The sequence below is a fragment of the Chionomys nivalis genome, chromosome 13, assembly GCF_950005125.1.
Source record: "Chionomys nivalis chromosome 13, mChiNiv1.1, whole genome shotgun sequence".
NCBI lineage: Eukaryota > Metazoa > Chordata > Mammalia > Rodentia > Cricetidae > Chionomys > Chionomys nivalis.
In genome coordinates this window covers 7214886-7236311 of record NC_080098.1, presented here as the reverse complement: position 1 = coordinate 7236311, position 21426 = coordinate 7214886, and the positions used below count along the sequence as shown (strand labels likewise).

Genomic DNA, 21426 nt, shown 5'->3' with positions numbered 1-21426 from the left:
GGTGCTAAGAGATCATGGGTTCCCTGCATTTTCAGAACCAGGGAAGAGTTTAGTGGAATTTCCAGGATGGTGAGGGTTTCCTAAGTGAGGATGAGGGAAAGGCATTCACAGGAGACAGGAGCACCTTTTTCTAGCAGTATGACCTATGTGACTTCTCATAGTTGTATCCAGATGCTTGATGCCACTAACGAGGTGTGAGGTTTCTGCAGTGTACCCACTAGACATATCCATTCTCACTTTTGTTTTCAAAAGTGCTAGGCGATACCTGGAGAAATTCCTCATAGTGCTCTAAGGACAAATCAGTCCTTGGTCTATAACGAGATCACCTCAAGGTTCAATGTAGTTTCTCATGAATTTATAAAAGACTTTTATTAAATCCTTTCTTTAGACAATTTAGTGTTACAGCTTGGCTAACAAGCAAGGGGAAGAGTAACTGCTACCCACCTGTCCAGGAGAGGCAGCTCCTCATAGGTCGGCACTGAAAATCCAAGCTGGGAGGGATGCCAAGACAGGGAAATGTTGAAGGCCAGTCTGGAAGCAACAGGCTCGGTGGTTTGAGGGTGGCTATGAGGAAGAGAAGAGCTTGGAGGAACCCCTGTCACAGCCCTGTCTTGACACTGAGAGCAAATAGACAAGAAGGCTTATGCTTACACCACAAGGCTTGGTGTTTTCAGAGATTCTGCAATTGGGGTGGACCTGCTCCTGATTTGGGGGACCAAGATTCAGGGGTGAAGGGTGGTCAGTTGAGAAACATTATTAATTTCCACAGTCAGAGCAGATGTGTGCGACATTATTTGTAGTGAGTTTCCTGTTACTGGGAGACATCCTGGGCAGCTGGGGTGATGGCTCAGTAGGTAAAGGGCCTACCACACAAGGCTAAAGCATGAGTTCAATCCTCAGCACCTATGTGAAAAGCAAGTCACAGGTACTTGGTATGAAGACAGGAGGATTACTGGAGTTTATTGGCAGCCAGCCTTAAAAGAACAAAAAACAAAACAAGCAAACAAATAAAAAACCAGTAAGATTTAGATTTAATGAGAGACCCTTCCTCAAGGGAATATGGTGGAGAGTGATGAAGGGGGACACCCAAAGTCCTTCTCTGACTTCTGTGCATGCTCATAGGTACACACAAACATAGGTGCTGAGGATTAACACACAAGCAGTACATGCATATGCGCACACAAATATGAAATAAACAAATAAATAGAATAAATAAAAATTAAAAAGAATACAAGGATACCATGTCTCCTCCCCCAGTGTCCCCCAGTGGGAATGTCCTATAAAGAGATTGTATCTCCTTACCCAATCCCCGTGGGAACATCTTGCAAACTTTGGAGCAGGATTCCAACCAGGACACTGCTATTGGCACAGTCAGTAGATAAATGGAGAGTCTTGTAATAAGGGGGACACCCCCCACATTTCCTCCTGTAGCCTGCTTACTGCACCCTTAACTTCTGCTCATCACTGCTTGCTCTTTATTTCCCAGCACCTGGGAGGCAGGCAGATCTCTGAGTTTGACACCAGCCTGGTCTACAGAGTAAGGAATGGAACAGTCAGGGCTACATAGAGAAATCCTATATTTAAAAAATAAAACAAACAAACAAACAAACAAAAAGCAGACAGGGTTGGGAGATATCTCAGTGGGGAAGACTGAAATGGATTATTAAAAATGCTGCAGGATCCCTGGTGGCAGCAGGCCATGTGGCGGTAGGCAATGGGTAGGGGATCCTGAGAGCGGCAGTTCCAGGTAGGGACAGCTGCAAGTTTCTGAGCAGTGGCTGGTCCAGGGCAGGGAGACATGTGACAGCAGGCAAGAGACAGAGACATGGAGTAAGGTTGGATATTTATTCAGTGGGTTATAGAGGGGGAAGAAAGAAGAGGAAAAGAGAGAGAGAGAGAGAGAGAGAGAGAGAGAGAGAGAGAGAGCGCAAAAGAAGGGACAGAAGGGGAAAGGGGAGAAGTGGGGAGAGGCAGAAGCAGCCTCTTCAAGAGGGAGACAGAAAAGGGAAGGAACTCAGGCTGGAAGCTGAAGATCAGCCTGCCTCAGTGGACTGGGGAGGGAGTGGGCGTGGCTTGTCTCTTAAAGAGAGAGAACAGCTCATTACCAAGACACTTGCTATCCTCAGCATGTAAAAACTTTGTGTTCCCCTAGCCCCAGTGTTGAAGGAGTGGAGACAGACAGCATCCTGGGACCTAGCTGGACAGGCAACCCACATGAAACAGTATAAGCTTCAGGTTTAGTGAGAATCCGGCTGCCTCATGCAATAAGCTGGAAATCCATAAAGGAAGGTACCCAATGTCTTCCACTGACCTCGAATGTGTCCAGATGAACATACATACCTGTGCACACACAGGCACACACCACACACAACACCAACCAGCATTTAAACAAGATAAAATAAGTCTAATGATGAGGGAAACACTAAATGTGTAAGAGAGACAATAAGAGATTGTAGCTCAAATTAGATGCCAAAGTTGTGCTGAAAAATGTAGTATGACTGTCATCTGGAAGTCAGTTAAAAATTGACTTGACAAACTGTTTTAACTTTTTAACAAAATAGTCTGAAACTAATGTCTAATTGTCACACCTGTCCATGCTATCTGCCATCTATTTTTTAAATTTGCATATGAAAACCATACACATTTGTAAGACTATGGACGGAGTTAGGACATTTAGCTTCACCACGGACATTCTCCTTCCTCCATGGCTGCAGCCTTTTCAGTATTGTGAACCACACCACACAGCACTGTCATCTGTCCACCTGGCCATGGGTTATGTTCTTAGAAGTAGATATTGTCCTGCAGGGTTAATTAGTGAGAGGAATTTTGACCCTCGTTGTGAGCCCTCCCTACTCCTGGGTGAGGCAGCTGGTGGTCTGGGAACCCGTGACACTCAGAGGCTTATCAGTCAGAGGCCACACACAGCAGGCAGCATTGCTCTGGGCCTGGGATTTAATGAGCTTTGTGATTTACATTGAAGCTATTGCAGACAATTAAGACTCACCCTTACCCTTGTACAGCAGGATGCTTGCCCTGGTAAGTACTTTTGTAAATGGAGTTGGACTATTTAGTTTCTGTGTTTAGAAAGTGCAAGGGGCCATTTAAGAAGTGGCTGCAACTGTTTTTTTGTTTTGGTTTTTGTTCCCTTTGTTTTTAGTGGTTAAAGTCTGATTTTGAAGAGACACCAGTCACTATATCCCGGTCCTATGGGCTGGGAGGATAAACTGGGGTTGTAAGAAAAATGTTGATGTTGCTTTACCGAGACTTCTTCCGGCAATGCCGTCTTCCTCTGCTGGGCAGTACTAAGCAGTGTCGAGGGCTACACAGTTGCCAGTGTGTAAAGATCTGTGTGACTTGTGTGCTCTGTGCCACTTGTGTCTGGTTCTTTGTGTGGTGTTTAGAATCCCGGTTTGATCCACGACGCCTTGTTCTTTCTTTTAGTCCTAGCACTGGAAGCACGTTTGTTTGTCTAATTCTGTATTGTCACCTGTCCAGCAGCCTGCTGCACCTTTTTAATTTCTCTATAAAACAAACTAGAGAGAATGCAGCCAATTGAGCTGCATTTGAAGTGGCAGCCGGTCAGCCCTGTTGCAACAGCTGATGGGCTCTCTCAGTGTCAAGAGCTATTTCTGGTCCATTAGCTGCTATCAGGCTTCTCCAGTTCAGGCCATAAAAGGCTGGTCCCATGTGGAGTTGCCACATTGCCTCCGACTGCGTCCTCCACTCAAGCATCCTCAGGTTTCATGTGGATTTACCCAGTAATGGATGACTCTGCCAAGACCAGACTGGGCAAGCGCAGCCTCGAAGACACCAGGAACTTGGGGACTTCAAAGAGAAGACTCTTTTTGTTAATATTTTGGTGTTCTTTCCTGAAAGAGACCTTTGGGATATAGCCCTCACCTATTTCCCAAACCTGACATCTCAACAGCCTCTGGAAAGCACCGTTCTAAATATACTCTCTGTGAATCATCCCACTGATAGCGACAGTTGCCTGGTTTGTTGACTGCTGATCTTATGCAGTGCCTGCCGCTGGTCTACCTTGCAAGATTTTACTTTTGTTTAGACGTTAGAGATAGTTTTCCTTGAAGAGACTCTACTCAAGAATACCCAACGCTGAATTAGAGGGATACAGCTGTTTTGTTGTTGTTGTTTTTGTTTTGTTTTTTGGTTTTTTTTTCTTATTAAAACAATCAATAAAGAATTTCAGTGTGATCCCGGCCCCTTTCACTTAGAGGAACAAGGATTACACAGAAACTTGAAGTAAGTGAAAAATCTTTCTATGTATCTAAATGCAGCTGCCTGGAAGAGCCTCTCTGTGAGCATGCTTCCCAGGGAGCTGCTGATACGAAGCTTTGCAGTTTCCTGCCATGCATGCTAGTTACTGCAGTTATTCCTGTGGCTACCCTGGGTACAATTTAGGTGTGAGGAAGATTGGATTTTCTTAAGACAAAAGGACCTACTTTATAGCAAAGAGAGGTTTATAGCCGATAATTTGCTTAGTGGAACTAAGTAAGTATATCCTGTCTACAATTTCACATTTAAATTGGAATTTTTCACAATGCAGAACATTGCTCTTTTCACATCTATCTGTAAAACAGTCTCAGTCTCTCTGTGTGTCTATCTATCTATCTATCTATCTATCTATCTATCTATCTATCTATCTATCTATCTATCTATCAATCATCTGTCTGTCTGTCTATCTATCTATCGATCGATTATCTATCTCCATCTATCTGTCTGTCTGTCTCTCTGTCTGTCTATCTGCCTACCTACCTACCCATCATCTAGCTCTCTGTCATTCCTTGTGGTTCTGAATATCAAACCCCAGGGCCTGAGACATGCTCAGGACATGTTCTACCACTGGGCTAAAGTCCCAGTCCTTGCTCATGTTATTAATTCAGGGGAAATGCAAATTGCCTGTGCTGTATGTAGATGCCTATGTGTTACTGTGACCAAGAGTGGTATCGCTGGCTGAGAGGAACTGTAGTATGAATTGCACGCGCTCACACACACACACACACACACACACACACACACACACACTGCAGTGGGGTGGGGGTGGGGCTGCCGCTACTCACTAAGCCAGGAGAACTCTCAGACAAGCGTAGCATTTGAAGGCCTTGCTAGAAATAGGCCCCCCGTGTCACCCTCTGAAGGTGAGTAGCTGTGACATCGGTACCCAAGAGAGATGACTTGTTACTGACATGCTTCCTTCTACTGGACAGGATGATGATGCTCGTTAGCTAAACCCCAGGGAGTGGCTTTTCAGTGATCAGTTGACTGATGCCCAGAGCGTAATCCTTACAGTTTGGTAAAGTTCTGACCCTCTGTGGTCATCCCCCTGTGCTTGCTTACCTTTGCCTGTACTTCTGAAGCATGTGGAAGACTTTGGGTTCTAGTCCCTAGTGCACACCTTTTAGCACACCTGGGGACATTTAATGCTCTCCTACAGAAGACTTAAAGAACAGACAAAAGCCTTCAGGTTTTGTAAGGAAGCACCAGGAACTGCAGCAGGCAGTCACAGGCCATGGGCAGTTAGCCAGTGGAAACCACCTTGGTTGTTGGAACAGGAAGTCATGTCCCTGGGGTCTGGCTGTCTGGACCCTTTAGGATGATCCCTGTAATTGTGTTAAAGCCTGAGGGTGAGTATTGTCTTGGCAAGATAAGGATTATCTCCCAATCTAGAACTTCCTGGAATTTCTGGGCATCTTTGCTGATTGCTGAACAGAAACCATGCTGCCCTTGACTGCTTACTCACGACACAGGTTCCCCAGGCCTGGTGTCTGTCTCTCATGTGACTTGCCCCCTCCCTGCCGGCCTTGTCTCCGGTCTGTGCTACCACTTTGTCCTTAGTGGATCCCTTTGCTCTCAGGTTCTCCTGTGTCCAGGCTGATGGCAGAGTGCTCTTTGTAAATATACTTCGACCATGTCACTCCTCACAAGTGGACTCTTCATGTTCATCCATGCCTTGTGCCACTGCGCATACCCCGAGCCTCACTCTCAAGATCCCTTCCACCACCAGACCTTTGCTGGCATCCACTTCAAATGCCCCGGGAGATGATATCACATGACATGGCCAGAGTGTCTGTCTGTCTGTCTGTCTCTGACTACAGGGCCTTGACTCCAGCCTGTAATGTAGGGCTACTGGTGCTACAAACATCCTGGTGCTCTCCCTCTACAAGGGAGGTGGGGTACCCAACAAGCATTGGATCTTCTTGTACCTTTGATCTCATCTTACCCAGGGGCCACTCCACAAATGTGAGTTGTTTGGATTGGGTTGAGTTGTAGCAGTGTGTGGCTGTGTTCTGTTAGAAGCTCAGCTCTTCCCTCTGGAGAATCCACTGTGAAGGCTGGTGTTCTGTTGTGTAGATCTCTTTTTTTCTCAAATCAAAATACTCATGCAGAAAGATCCTTCCTGTTACAAGTCTGATGGGGTTTCTGAATACGTGCTTTTACCAACACAGGAAATTGAAGTGCATTTGACAAAGACAGCCTCTTCAGTATTGGAGCCTTGCCTGGGATGAAAAAATCACCTGGGTACTTGATTTGGGTGCTTTTTTCCAAGGGCTAGGCATCGAGGCAAGTGGCATGTCTTGGGAGGGACTTGAACTGTTGACCTTGGGGACAACAGTGTCTTGATGTAGTCCAGAAAGGTCTCTGCCCCTTAGAGACACTCCCTTTGGTGGGAGTAAAGCGTGTATTTTGCTCATAGCTTGCTTACCCTCTTCTAAAAGTCGATCCACAATTCCCAAACAGGTTTCTAACCCAGACTTAGCTGGGTTTTGTGTAAATACAGTAAAGGGCGTAGTTCTGTTACCTGGGGATCAGTGATTTTTCTCATCGCTGGCATATGCTTGCTCTTATCTCCAGTTTCCTGGGAATTTCATTTGTGCAGAGCTCTGGTTCAATGCTGTAAGATGCAGAAGGCTACAGTGTCCTTGGTGACTGCATTCCCTGAAATGACTCAGAGAGGAAAGTAATGAAGTCCCTGTGCCATCGTGCTGGAAGTAAATACAATCAACATAAATGCACACAGGCACCTGCCACCCAGTGTTGCTGTACGAACACTGAGCACTGCACGAGGGCCCTTTGCATTGCATCTCGATGTCACACCATCCAAAGTTCCGAGGCACAGTACCCTCAGTGGGCCTATTCTACCAAGGAAAGACCTGAGGCTCGGACAGCCTTGCCCAGGGACATCAGCCATAGAATTGACTAAATTTGAACCCAGACCTAAATGATATCACCTCAAATCTCCTAACTCCTGAATACCAGTGTAGCTCAAACTGTATTAGTAATTGCCAGCTGTCTTAGTCTACTTCCTGGGACTGTGTAATTTATAAAAAAAAGAAAAATGAGTATTGATCGCAGTTCAAGTTGAAGACTACATCAGGTAGAGAGCCCCAAGGCATCATGGAACCTCGTGTGGTGAGAGAGCTAGTGTGCCCCAGAGCACGCCCCCCGCTGACAGAGCAGCTCTTGGTTATCCCAGGAACTCAGCCACTCAGGAGGCCTGTGTGACCCAATAGTCCCACCTCCAGGTACCATCAAAATGCGTTTCGGGGAATCCTGTTTCCAGCATATGAAGCTTGCGGGATCAATTCAGTGTCTGACTGGCCCTAGAATCAAGCCCTACTACCACAAACGCAGAAAGAAGTGGGGAGGGAAGACAGAAAGGGAACGGACGGTGGGTGGGAGGGGGGCTTCACAGGTTGCTTTGTCCCCCAGTCTGTGACCCAGTGGACTTTTCCGTGGACACTGAAATGGAAGCTTCCTGGTAGACTGAGGTGGGAGAAGGCTTCCCAGAGGTCCACTTTCTATTTCAACAGCCCCTCCCATCTTTAGTGCTGTCCCCCGCCCCTTACCGTCATGCTTATCCCCATTCCTCTGCCTTGAACTCTGTCATTTTCCTGACCCCCTCTCTTTGTGTGGAAAACATACTCAGGTTTCTTCCAGACTAAATAAAGCTCCTTGACCTCCGACCCAATCTCGCTTCTTTCCCTGCCAGTCCCTCTCAGCACATTCAAGCCCTCCTGCCTCTTCTTGTTCAACCTTCAAGACCGCCAAGTGTCCCGAGTCTCCGGTAGGGAGTCTGGGCCAGTGGAGTAAATGCCTTTCTCTATATTCTGTATGCCTGAACCGTGCCATGGGCCTTGGCGTTCTTACTTTGTTGTCTTTCCATTTTTTAAATTTTTAAGCTCATACCATGCTGTAGGCATTCGTGTGCTGTTTCCGCCCCTGCACATGCAGTGGTCACAGCAGCTGCCTTGATCCAGCCTTGTGCACTGCTTCTCAGCCTCTGGAATTCACTTGCTTGTTTCTCCACTCGCTGGTTGCCCTTTCCTGAGGGTCACATAAGGCACAGTGTACATATTGATCATCACCTGGTCCACTCCAGGACTGTCCTTGTTAGCTGAGATCTGTTCATTTGTGATTAAACAATGTATTCTAATTAGCTGTGTGAGCATAGGTAGTCTTTACATCCAATGTTGGCAGAATTGAGCATAGAAGATGAAGAGTCAGATTCTGAGTGACCATCCGACAGCTTTTATACATGTGGCAGTGTGGGGTGTGTGTGTGTGTGTGTGTGTGTGTGTGTGTCCACCACAGGTCAACTTGGAGTGTCTTTCCTAATTGCTGTCCATCTTACGCTTTGAGACACAGTCACTCACTGAACCTGGAGCTCGTCCCCCAACTCCCTGGCCAGTGAATTCCGGGAATCTGTCTGTGCCCTCCTCCCCAGCACAGGAGTCACTTCCCTAGTACAGAGGTCGCTTCCCCAGTTTCAGGGGTCACCTCCCTGAAATAGGGATCACCTCACCACACCTTACCAGTGCAGGGGACACCGCCCTAGTGCAAGGGTCACCTCCCCAGGGCAGGGGTTATAGCTTCTATATCTGACTCAACACTTCAGGTTGTACAGCATGTGTGTTACTGACTGAGCCAGCTCCTCCAGCCCCATGCGCCAGCCCCATGCGCCAGCCCCACATTGGCAATTTTCATTGTGTTTGTTGTTCAGAGGCTTGTTTCTTGATGGGATTTTTTGTTTGTTTTTTGCTCTGATCACGCAGCATTGTCTGGCTACTTGGGCTCAGCCACATAGTCACTGAACAGAAAACATGTATATGTGCTCAAAGACATTAAGGTTTCAGTGATTCAGCTGTTTTAAGTGAATGCTGAATTCTGAACCATGGTGCATAAGTTTACTCCACCTCACCAAAAATAGACAACGAACACGTATCTTATTTGTACATGTGTTACACATTCCTCCAGCCCCAAGTGAGGATGGAAGCCTTTCGGGCTTCAGGTATACTACTCCACCTCTGAAGAGTTTTAATCTATTCTCGCAGACATGTCTTAGAATTCTGATGCCTTTGAACTCATCCTGTTTTGCCAGAGTCGGGAGGTCTTGAAGTTCAGCTGCACTCCTCCGTGTTGTATCTGGCTCACACCATTCCTGGTTGCTGTTACCAAACACGAAAATAGTACTTTGATTGTTGTAGGTATTGTTTCTGATTTTTCAATCAGTTCATTGTTAGATTTGATTCAGGCCAGACTAAAAAGGGCTTGGTGGGGGAGGGGTAGCTCGGTGGTAGAGTCCTTGCCTGGCTGAGCAAGGCCCTGGATTTTATCCTAGTGGTGCAAGAAACAAATAAAAATGAGAAACAAAATTCAGAAGTCTTAGTTGTTCTGTTGAGTAGGTTCTTCCCCTGATTATACTTGCAGTCTTCATTCCCACCAGACATTCATGCTAGCCAAAGAAACAGAGTCAGTGGGCTTTAGGATTTTATATATTTTCATTTCATGATCATATATATTTTAAAATTCTTTGACTAGATTAGAAATGTGGCACTGGAGATGGGGACCACTAAATGCCATGGGATGTGTCTTACAGAGGAGGTGCTCACTGGAGATAGGGACACTAAATGCCATGGGATGTGTCTTACGGAGGAGGTGCTCACTGGAGATGGGGACCACTAAATGCCATGGGATGTGTCTTACGGAGGAGGTGCTCACTGGAGATGGGGACCACTAAAAGCCATGGGATGTGTCTTACGGAGGAGGTGCTCACTGGAGATGAGCCTTGGTGTCTTCATTTTGGAGGTTTTGTTATGTTTTTATTACTTCCACACAGGTTCTCAATGCGAAGCTGATGTGTTTAGATTCCTAGCAGTTATTCCCTAGAGGCAGCTTTCTGGCAGCTGACTCTCTTAAATCTCTAAAAGGACCTTGCTGGGGAGAAGGCGGGTTGGGGAACAAGTGCTGTGGAGGCCAAGGACAACTCAGCTGGGGCTCCTTCACCACTGCCAAGAAGTGAGTTTGCTTCCTGCTCCCAGCAGAGTCAGTTTTGTGTGAACTTGGAGATGTCTGACCTCTAGGACCGCCTAGAGCCATGATTGCAGGAGAGAAAGCCTTGTGACCTTAGTAGCTCTTTGTCCTTTGGATCTCAGTGGCATCTCTGGTGAATGAGGGTCACATAAGATTTCCAAAGTTCCTTCTACATATTTGTATTCTGTAATATAGATCTTTCAGAGACTGGACATATTTCGTCTCTTCTGGGATGGAAAGTCAAGGTTCAAGAAAGGATGTGGGAGGAATTGCGGATTGGCTAGAGGGAGGCTTTTGCTAGGTCTTCCTGGTCTTCCTGTTCCTGAGCTGTGTTTGCTTTAGCACACCCCACACCCCTGCGCCCCCATTCCTTGTCTGTTATGGTCACCCTCTTCCTCTCCGGGCCTTTATACTGGGACTCTTTTTAGATTAGGCTCTTGCCACTTCTTTTTTGTACATTTAAGTATCAATTTTTCTTTCCTCTCCTGTCTTTGGGACTTGTGTTACGTATCCTTCTGTGAAATACCACTGTGGCCACAGCTAACCCAGCAGGGCCAGCAGAGATAGGCAGAGTTATTCTCAACACGGATAGCAGCTCTGCCGCCTCGGCCCTTTAGGCTTAGTAGCTCAGTGCCTGGAGCCACTCTCCACCAACCCCGACTTTCTGAGTACTTAAGATCGTGTGGGCTGGTCCACATGTTGTGAAAGAACAGCAGGAAACAGCTGGCTGTTTCCTAGGAGGCCTGCTTCTCTTCTTCACCTTGGACCTTGCAGGTGTTCGGTCTGCTAGAGTGTGGAACTGACTCATCTTGGAGCTGCGCCATCAACAGCTGCATTTCCGACTTGTCCCCTACCTGCCAACCAACCACTCCCCTGCTCTCTTTCTGTGGCTTCTACACCAAAGCATTGCATCACGTACATTCACTGAATGACCCTGCGCTTGCATTTTCTGTCTTCTGTAATTCAGTTTCCTTGTAACTTACAGCAGCGATGCTCATTCACTGTTATAAAATTTGCTTTGTGTAGCAAGAGCAAATCATATGCCCCTTCCTGACTTCATTTTAATCCGTGTCCTCTCTGCTGTCATAAAGCTCTTTCTGTAAACACTGAATCACTCCTGAGCAAAGGTTGAGGGCAGCCTCGTCCAGCCAGGGTGTGACAGAAATAGGCCATTCAATCTACAGCTCTCTGCCTTTGGCCCAACACTTTATTAAGTGCCCCCCAAATCTGAAGTGAAGATAGCTTTGCCTGAAGATTTTATTCTCATTGTAAGCTTGTTGGAGTCCCAGAGACTACACTCCGTGTTTGTGAAAGACTAGAGCTCTACCCTGAAGCTCCGCCTCCAGCTCCCTCTTGTTCTTTTCTATTTTAAATTGTCCAGGTCTGAGGGCAAGAGGCTTGTCACCGGACCTGCCAACTGGGGCTCAACCCCTCAGTCCGAGAATAAATAAATGCAATGATTTCTTCCATTGTCCAAGTTGGTCTTGAACTTACTTTAGAGAATGGCAAGCCTTGAACGTATGATCCTCCATCCCCAAATTTCTCGAGAAACTGAGATAAAGTTTAAGGAGATGCTGCCTGAAGACTTTGAAGTGATGTAAGAAGGAGTTTGGTCATGTGGGATAGACGGCTATGTGTCAGTGGGAGGGTCAGCAAATCTAGTTTCCAGCTGAAACTTTGGCTCTGTGGGATTTCTTCGCATTTTTCTCTTTAAGGTAATTCTTCTGGTAGCCTCTGTCATGAGTTTTATACAAACATGTACTTCTCTCCCTGCCTACCTGTATTATGCTAGGACTCTTTCATTTTGTACATGTTTAAATGCTTGCCTCATGGGGTTATAAACATTTCACCATTGGTTCTTCACCAGGTAATTATTTCATTAAAAGTAAATTATAATTTATTTAGGCACTCAGATGAAAGTGCAAACCGGCTAGTGAATGGATGTTCTACAATCTGAGAACAAATTTCCTTGGTATTTTAATGAGTGTTTTCTGAACCCACTTCTGTCAGACAGCGTCTAATGGGCTGGCAGAAGAGCTCCTCACAGGTGAAGTCTGTGACATGTGAGATCAGTGTTTAAACAATGGAAGAGGCTGGGGGTCCCCTGGGGAGGGTAGCTGTGTGCATGGCCGCTGTGAATGGTAAAGGAAGAGGCTGGGGGGGGTCTCCTGGGGAGGGTAGCTCTGTGTGGTGGCTATTGTGAGTGGTCAGAGGAAGAGGCTGGGGAGTCCCCTGGGGAGGGTAGCTGTGTGCATGGCCGCTGTGAATGGTAAAGGAAGAGGCTGGGGGGGGTCCCCTGGGGAGGGTAGCTGTGTGCAGTGGCCGCTGTGAATGGTAAAGGAAGAGGCTGGGGGGGGTCTCCTGGGGAGGGTAGCTGTGTGCAGTGGCCACTGTGAGTGGTGGTTTTCTTGATTGCAGCCAGGTGCAATCCCAGTCATTGGGGTGTCAGACAAGAAGGTTTGTATTCAAGGCCAGCCTTGGCCACTCTAGCTGTTGATGGAGTGAGAGAAAGTTGCATGGTGCAATACCTGTCTGCCTATAAAAATGACAGAGCCTCAGTGTGGCATCTGTGGACCTGTGTAGTTAATGATGCTGGGTTTCTAGAGGAAATATCTCAAATAGTGTGTTCCCAAAGGAAACTGGAGGAACATTGAGGGGTCTGCCCCATCTTTCTCACCCGTCCACACATGCACATTCTCAAACACAGGCAAGTGAATACAGTTCCGTCGGTCCTTTGAGGCCCTGATCACATTAAATGTTCATTTCCACATTCTGAATTATGCATGCAGAGGTCTGCTCTTTAGTCTTATCGCCACTGATGACACGACACTTGAGTTGAAGCCTTGAAGCCAGCCTCGCGGGGCAGCTCTCCTCAGGGAGAAGCGTGGTCGGAACACTCTGACTTAAGGGCACGGGATTAGGGAAACTGCAGTCTCTAAGTTGCCCACAGCACGCGCTTTATCTAATGTCTCCTTTGAGTTGAAGTGGTGGGAAAATTGGTTGAAATGGTCTTCACTATGTCTTTGCCTCTAACTTTTTAAGCCTGTGATGGCTATAAACTGGGGGTGTCCAGCGGAAGCTGGGCTATAGTAGGAATGGCTAGCATGTTCCTCTGTGTTTATGGCTTCCTGAGGCAACCCTGCCAAGTATTCATCTCTTAGTCGCTAAGTCCAGCTATTTGGGGATACTGCCTTGAAAAGTCTCAGATTCAGGTCAAGGGAACTTCAAGGTGGGTTCTTGGGGAGGACATTCACGAGCAGAGTTGATAATGCCACTCACAGGCAGCTGAACAACAGGCGGGTGGGGGCCCAGAAGGGGGCTGAGGCCTCAGCACAGAGAAAAGCATCATGGTGAGATTTCTGAAAGAGTAGAATCAAGCCCATGTGGCAGAAGTGGGGTCTCTTTTTATGCCATTTAGAAGATGAGGCGGTCTCACAGCATACTCCTGTGGTCCATGTCCTCCGATTCCCTCACAGGAGTCAGGGAAAGTGGGGAAAGGATTGCAGCCCCCAGTATTCCCTTGGACTTAACTCACTTCTCAGGTAAGAACCCTGATACCTGAAGTCTGTTAGCTAGTAGCTTGCCTGCTGGTGTCTGTGTCAAGGCTGCTGCAGGTCTGGTGGCCTGAGCAGCAGCTGGGTTCTAGCATCATATTCTTACACAGTTGTGGTACCTAGAGCTGCCGTGTGATGGGCTGGGGATGAGTGCAATGCCATGCTGGGAGTGCTTGCCTGGCTTGCTGGAGGCGGCTGGGTTGGTCGTGGTGATGGTGGTGCATGTTTTCATGCAAACATGTACACCTCAGAACCTGGCAGGTGCATGCAGAGTCCGACGGCCTGGTAGGAAACAGGAATGCATGCATGGCAGAACTGTGAGGTACCGTGTGGCTCAGAAAGTTTGCACAGCTGGGAATGAGGTGTGGGCCCACATCAGCTGTTAGTGCACTGCTGCATTCTGGGAGAGGGGAGGCAGAGGAGTAGGGGAGGGGAGAGGAGGGAGGGAGGGGGGGAGGTAGTTTAGCTTTTACTCATGACCTTTATCATTAATGTGAACCGACAACAGAGAAGAATAAAACTTTTCCTAGGCAGTGTAGGAATGTCAGGCCGAGGGCTGAACAGAATCCAGATGGGTAGCCGAACTACAAGGCCATGATTCTCAAACCTGTCAGAGGATATAGCCCAGGAGCTGTCATGATGTCCTTTGGAAATGTAATGGGCATCCAGTTTCTACGCCTCGTATTTTTGTGAGAAGCAGCTGTTATTTCGTATTAGACTTTAGTTCACTGGTGAACTGGGAAGTTGTTCTTCTTTGCTGCCTTGCAAGCAGCTGCTTTCTTCACTGGGCGTGGCCCTGAGTGGCAGCTCCCAGTCTGAGTGCTCCAGTCCCTTCTCCTTTGTTTTGCAGTTCTAGGGTGCTAAGGCCTCACACATGCGAGCCAAGGTCCCTGCCACTGAGCTATGCCTATAGCTCTGGGTCTAAAATGCCCCTTCCTCTTAACCCTTTGGGCTTTGGGTTAACTGGCTTCCTTCCCTGCCTTCCCCTGATCAGTCAGTCCCGCCATTCTTTTTGACTAAAATCAAACTAGATCAGCTTGTATTTCTCCAAATACAGGACTTTCCTGCTTCTTAAAAAGAAAGAATGCTGTGATCTGTTATTAAGTTATTAAGTGATGAAAGAAAAAAAAAAAGAAAAGGTGGGGTAATTCCTGCTTCCTCAAGTTTAACCCTTGCATCCCGAGTCAATGAATATGGGGATTTAAATGGATTAGTGACCGAGCATCTCAAACCTCCAGCCCAGCTGTTGAACTGATGGACTTTTTAAAATAACCAACGCAGTTGCCACTTGGCCTTATTTGGTTGTCAAAAGGGTGTTGAAGATTTAGGGACAGTGTAAGGAGAGCCTTCTTTTCCTCCTTCCTCCTCCTCGTCTGTTCCCTCTCTCCTTCCTCCTCCTCCTCTTCTGTTCCCTCTCTCCTTCCTCCTCCTCGTCTGTTCCTCTCTTCTTCCTCCTCCTTGTCTGTTCCCTCTCTCCCTCCTCCTCGTCTTTTCCCTCTCTCCTTCCTCCTCCTCGTCTGTTCCTCTCCTCCCTCCTCCTCGTCTGTTCCCTCTCTCCTTCCTCCTCGTCTGTTCCCTCTCTCCTTTCTCCTCCTCCTCTTCTGTTCCCTCTCTCCTTCCTCCTCGTCTGTTCCCTCTTTCCTTCCTCCTCGTCTGTTCCCTCTCTCCTTCCTCCTCCTCCTCGTCCGTTCCCTCTCTCCTTCCTCCTCCTCGTCTGTTCCTCTCTTCTTCCTCCTCCTTGTCTGTTCCCTCTCTCCTTCCTCCTCGTCTGTTCCCTCTCTCCTTTTCTCCTCTTCCTCCTCCTCCTTCTCTTTTCTTCCCTTTCCATTTCTTCCCATTTCTCTTGTTTTCTCAGGTTCTCTTTTCTTCTTCTCTTCTGCAGCTAGCAGGTCAAGACATAACCACAGAGCCATGGATATCTGTAAGTCCTCCTGGTTTCCATGGATGCCAAGATATGTCAAAGTCTACCTTTCAGGCATGTCTCCCCTGTGGCACATGCGTGGATCACAGGCTATCTATGAATGTGGTCCAACATGAACTAAGCCTTACAGGGAATATTATGAATCTTTTCCTTTGTTGTTGTTAACCTGAGTTTGTGTCTCAAGTGTGGACTTTGTAGATGGCAATATTGCATTCATTGTGGTGTCAAAGCTTGGACATACCTGGTCTGGTAGCTTTCATAATAATGGTAATTCTGAATACAATCAGTTAGAAATTCTTAGGTGCTGAAACGTGGAATCTGATTTCTAGGCACCACCCTGTTTTGTGGAGAGAGGTTTACTGTTTGTTAAAGTAATTGGTTTATCTCTGTTATCTGTGTGCATGCGGGTGTGTGCGTGTATGTGCACATTTCATATATGTGTGCATACCGATGAATACTAACTAGAATTGTATGTACTGACATTTTTGAAATAATTTAGTTTGCCTTTGATACTAAGAAGAAAAGATTGTGACATTCTAGTTTAATTTTAGTAGAGCAAAATTTAAAATCAAACCTCAGGTTCTTTGGTATTCGTTAACTCAAACTTAAAATTAGAAACATGTCAATAATTTGTCAGTGCGAACTTTCTGAGGGAAGACATATCATGTCATATGTGTGTGGATGCTGGTCTTTAAAAATAGATCTCGGCACAGGAAAGGAAGCCTCATCGTCTGTATTCCTGGCCAGTTGCTGCAGAGGTGAGTGGCAGCTTATCAAACAGAGACTGTGATTTCACGGCTCTCCCGAGAACGCTGGATACCAGCTGCGGCTGTCTTCAGTTCATCTTTGGTCAAAGCTCTTTTGTTTTAAAAGCTAACTGCCAAAGAGTAAACGCTCTTGACCCAGACTGTAAATATTTGCCACACATCTGGTTAGTTTAGCTTTTAACAAAATCATTTTGGCAGAAGCATCGTTAAACTTTGACAGCCCAACAAATTACACAAAATCCTGAACTTTATATCCCTCATTTTTCTCACATAGGCGTTGCCTGTGACCTGTTAGTCATTGGAAACATTTCTTTTGTGGTGTTGGAAGTGCCCTAAAACATGTATTCTTAAACAAAGTATATAAACATGAGCCTTGTGTAAATACGTATAATGTCTTCTGTCAGGCCCTGGAGGGTCATTAATTGAATAAGTTTCCTTATTAAAGGACTCTGAGAGATGACTCTTAGGGTGACAGTGCTGTTCAAACGTAAGGACCTATTCTGGGCCACGTAGGTGGTGGCAAAGCCACCAGGGTGTTGCATTGCTAATTTTAGTATAAAGCCCCCTCTATTGAGCTCTGGAACCTCAAAGTACGTGTGACCATCCTTGTGCTTGGCATGCATGTGTCTATAGCATGCCAGAGCTCACTGGTGGTTAGGGGTGTAGCTCAGTGGTAGAGTAGAGAGAGCGCTCTTGCTTATGATACATGAAGCCCTAGGTTCTACCCCCAGCACTGTGAAGGGTCGTGGGTTCTAATTTGTATCCCAGGAGAGGGGAAGTGTGGGTTTGGGAGAAGCCTAGTGTTTGTGAAAAGGCTCAATCATCTGTCTGTCCAGATGAATGACCATGAGTAGCCAGGAGGCATTTGGGATTTGCTGGAGAGGGTCCTGCCTGGGCTGGGTATTGTGATTCTGTGAGAAGCTGAGCTGAGAAAAATTCCAGTCTGACCCCACTTTGACTTGTTCTTTGTGCAGTCTCTAATCCAGAAAAAAAAAAACAAAAAAACCTTGCCTGAGGCCGTGAGGCTGTGCCTGTCTTTTCAGTAGGGTCTCCCCCTGTCAGGGAGCTGCAAATAGCCTGCTGCAGTCAGTGAAGACTGTTTTCCTTCCAAAAGCTTTCTGACACTAAGTCAAACTTGAGTGAGATGAACCACCATAAATCCCTTCCCCAGGAGTTATGAGTCGAGGCCTTGGTTCCTCATCTGAGCTGTGTGCAGCTGCCGGGCTTGGCTCCTTATAAAGCCCTGAGGAGAGTCACAGGCACTAAGCCTTCTCCTATTCTGAAGAGGCCTGGATTAGCCAGCAGGAGGAGAGCATTCCTCTCTGCCTTGTGTTAGTGAACCCTCAGCAGTGGCCTTGTGCATCTGCGACTATTTTGTCACTGATCAGAGGTTAGCAGGACGTTTTTGTGTGGTCTGATATTGACAGCTAGTGTTTTAGGATTTGTGTTTTAGCCATATTTTAAACTATCCGTACAGCTGTCAGTTTTTAACTAAAATTTGCTGGCAAATTGAGCTGCGCTTGCCCAGCGTTTCCTGCCAGTTCTGTGGGGAGCCGCAAAGAAATGAATGTGAGAAAAGTTTAATCCCTTGTAAAAATACAGAGCCTACAGGATCTTTCTATGCAGTCCCGGCTGTCCTGGAACTCAGGATCTAGACCAGGTTGGCCTCAAACTCACAGAGAGACCTGCCTCTCCTCTGCCTCCCAAATGCTGGGATTAAAGGCATGCGCCACCACCGCCCGACCAGAATTTTTTGATATGAATTATCCATGTCTCTGGCTGACTTCAGTCTAAAGAGCCAGATAAAATCATGTTCTACATGCACAACTGTTGAGAACCTTGACAAGAGAGACTATCCTAGAGCCAGGCAGTGATTTTGCTTCTGTGTGGCCCTGGCAGACAGAGCAGCAACATTTCTTGGGTATGTGCTGTACTCTAGCATTTTAGGATTGAGCAAAAGGCTTGATTAACATATTATTTGGATTTAAAGTAAAACCTGTTGCTTTTAAGAGACAGGCATGACCCACCATGTACTTGCCAGGGAGGAAGAATTCTTTACTCTCATGGTTCTGTAAAGGGATATGCAAATATAATTGACAAAAGTCGGATTGACAGGAGAGAGGTGATAGATTTTACTAATACTTTATGTGCATGGGATTCACAGGGAAGCAGCAAAGCTCAAAGAAGAGTTTGGGCTTTGTGAGATGATAGATTGTGATGCCATGGTAGGACTTACATGGAGAGCTAGCTCACTGACAGGTCGTTCTAGCTGAGTCCATACATACATGGAGAGCTCACACAGGTCGGTCTAGCTGAGTCCGTACATACATGGAGAGCTCACTGACAGGTTGGTCTAGCTGAGCCCATACATACATGGAGAGCTCACTGACAGGTCGGTCTAGCTGAGTCCGTACATACATGGAGAGTTCATTGACAGGTCGGTCTAGCTGAGTGTGAACTCTACATGCACCAGCACACATAGATGTGCATTTGCACACACCTCCACACATTCACCACCTCCCCAAATTAAACAAAAGATTAGTGCACTATAGTAAATCATAATCTGTTACTATAAAGTTTTTAATGTGAGGTTTCATTTCTCTGAAAACTGTCTTATATATCAGTTTGTCTTATGCTTTAGTTGATTTTGGAGAAACTGGATATTTAATTGACGAACCCCAATGTTATGGAATAGTCTTAAAATTGTAAATACAAATACAATTTTCTCAAATTGGTAGAAGTTTATTGAATAAGCCACCTGCTATATGCAAAAACAACCACATTAATAAATATTTAGTTGAAACTAAATTTGCTCTTATTTAGAAGCACAGTCTTGAGCTACCAGGTGTCACATGATGTCGCAAGTTTCTACTGACTGGGCTGTGAAGACTTTGAGGAGGTCAGGGTGGACATTCTTTGAAGTCTGGCGAGCTTGCAGATGTTTCACAAATAGGATATTTAAATAGAAGTTTGCCTTCAAGCAGATCTACACAGAGTTTAATGTTCGTAGGGCTGGACATATCCTCGGTGGAGTAGTGGCAGAATACTTGTCTCTCGTGTGAAGCCCTGAGTTCAATTCCCAGTACCACAAAAAAGGTTTGCTATTGTATATGTTTGATATGTAGAGTGTGTCTGTTGCTGCTCAGTGCTTGATACATAGCAAGTACTTGATAATATTTGTAGAATGAAGAAATTAATGAATGGGACATGAGTGAGTGAGCTGAAAGTATAAATGCTCAATGTCTGTTTGATTTTTTACATCAACTAAAATTAATTAAAAGAAAGGTTCTAAAGTGCTTTGTACCACTTCTGAATCACTCAAAGCTCTCCAGAAGGAAAACACGGGATGTTTTCATTGTAGATGGCTCTTACACTGCAGATGGCAAGCCCAGCAGAGCCCATTCCGCTGTTAACCAAATGAGTCGTTAACACAGGAGGTGTTGCTAAAGAAGCTTTGATCAATCTGTTGCTGAATCCAGCACTGTGTTTATGAATTGATGGGGAAAGGACTGATTATTGAATCTGAAGTACAAGCTGGGAAAGTTACCGTGATTTAAACAGGTAACAAATATTCAGATGAACAAACAAGGTGGCAAATGTCTAGAAAATTGTTTGATTGATGGTAAGACAGACTAGGTGTGCTCAGTCCCTACACAAGGATCACAGCTTCCCAAAATGACCACTGTCATACCAGATTCCTGACAAATTTACAAAGTTCACCAGAATTCTGTCTGACTTTAGGCTTACCTGGAATCTGGCATACTTCGGGCACTACTTGTATGAGCATGAGCTAGTAACTTAACCTCTGCTTTGATTTCCTCATCTGTAAAATGGGTATGATAGCACAGGGCTGCTGTGGGGGTCGAGTGCACCGATGCAGGGGAGTGCAGTAGCCCCCCCCCCATCCTCACAGTATGCTCGTGAAATGTTAAAAATCCTCTTTTAGGGTGGCACAGAGCAAGAGGTGTCTGGAGGTGCCAGGGAAGCCAGATGGTTGTTCAAGTCTTGCTCTAGGATGACGATAGCAGGACAAGGCAGGAAGGGACCAGAGGAGGCTGAAGGAGGAACTGCCCAGCCTGAGGAAGGGGCTGGACATAAAGAAATCCATAACAACCAGAGAGACGAGAGTGGGGCAGACCACATACATCCACACTGCCACAGGTCAGAAGTGAGATAGGGGGCTGGAGAGATTGGAATTGGTGGGGAAATGGATTACATAGTGTGCCACTGAATTTTAAGAGTTCAGATGGTTTAAACAGGTCTCCCAGAGGACCTGGGTTCAGTTCCCAGCACCTGCATAGTGACTCACAGCCACTACCATCTGCAACTCTAGTTCCAGGGGGGTTGACACTCTCTTCTGACCTTTGTGGGTACCAAGTAGGCATGTGGTAGACATACATAGGTGTATTCAAAGCACTCATACACATTAAAAATAAATAAATCTAAAATGTAAGTTAAAAGATGCAAGGAAAGGATAGAGACACCCCCACTTCCACCACCCAGACGGTCTTCACCAGGCCAGCCTGACAAATAGTGGCAGGCCAAGGGCAGCAGGGAAGTTGTGGCCAGTCTTCTTCCATTGCCACGCTGTTCTTGTTACAGAGGAAAGTCTGGTGGGAGGCCATGAGTGACAGGAGGCAGAATGAGAGAAGCTGCTGTGGTGTAAGCAGGCAGATGGGAATCTACTGCTCCAAACGGTGGCCACATCTATCGCTGTGCATACGGACACACTGTCTCCTCTGTAAAACCGTACTCAACAGAACTCTCCAGTAGATATGTGTTTCACAGTGTGCTTAATCAAACAGCAAAGTGCTGTGTATTAAAGGAAGGTCAGTTTTCTTAGAGGCTTGGGAGA

The 21426-nt window shown here is 46.3% G+C and overlaps 1 protein-coding gene across 5 annotated transcripts in view; it reads left to right on the top strand.

Moving 5' to 3' along the window:
* The window catches only part of Svil (supervillin), a 206732-nt gene that overhangs the window by 76691 nt on the left and 108615 nt on the right, over window positions 1-21426 (top strand). The window contains exon 1 of one of the 5 annotated variants that reach the window (XM_057787275.1): window positions 4207-4260. The exons of the other annotated variants lie outside the window; for them this stretch is intronic. The gene's annotated coding sequence lies outside the window, so the exon portion shown is untranslated. Of the gene's footprint in view, window positions 1-4206; window positions 4261-21426 lie in introns of those variants that run through there. 5 annotated transcript variants of the gene reach the window in all.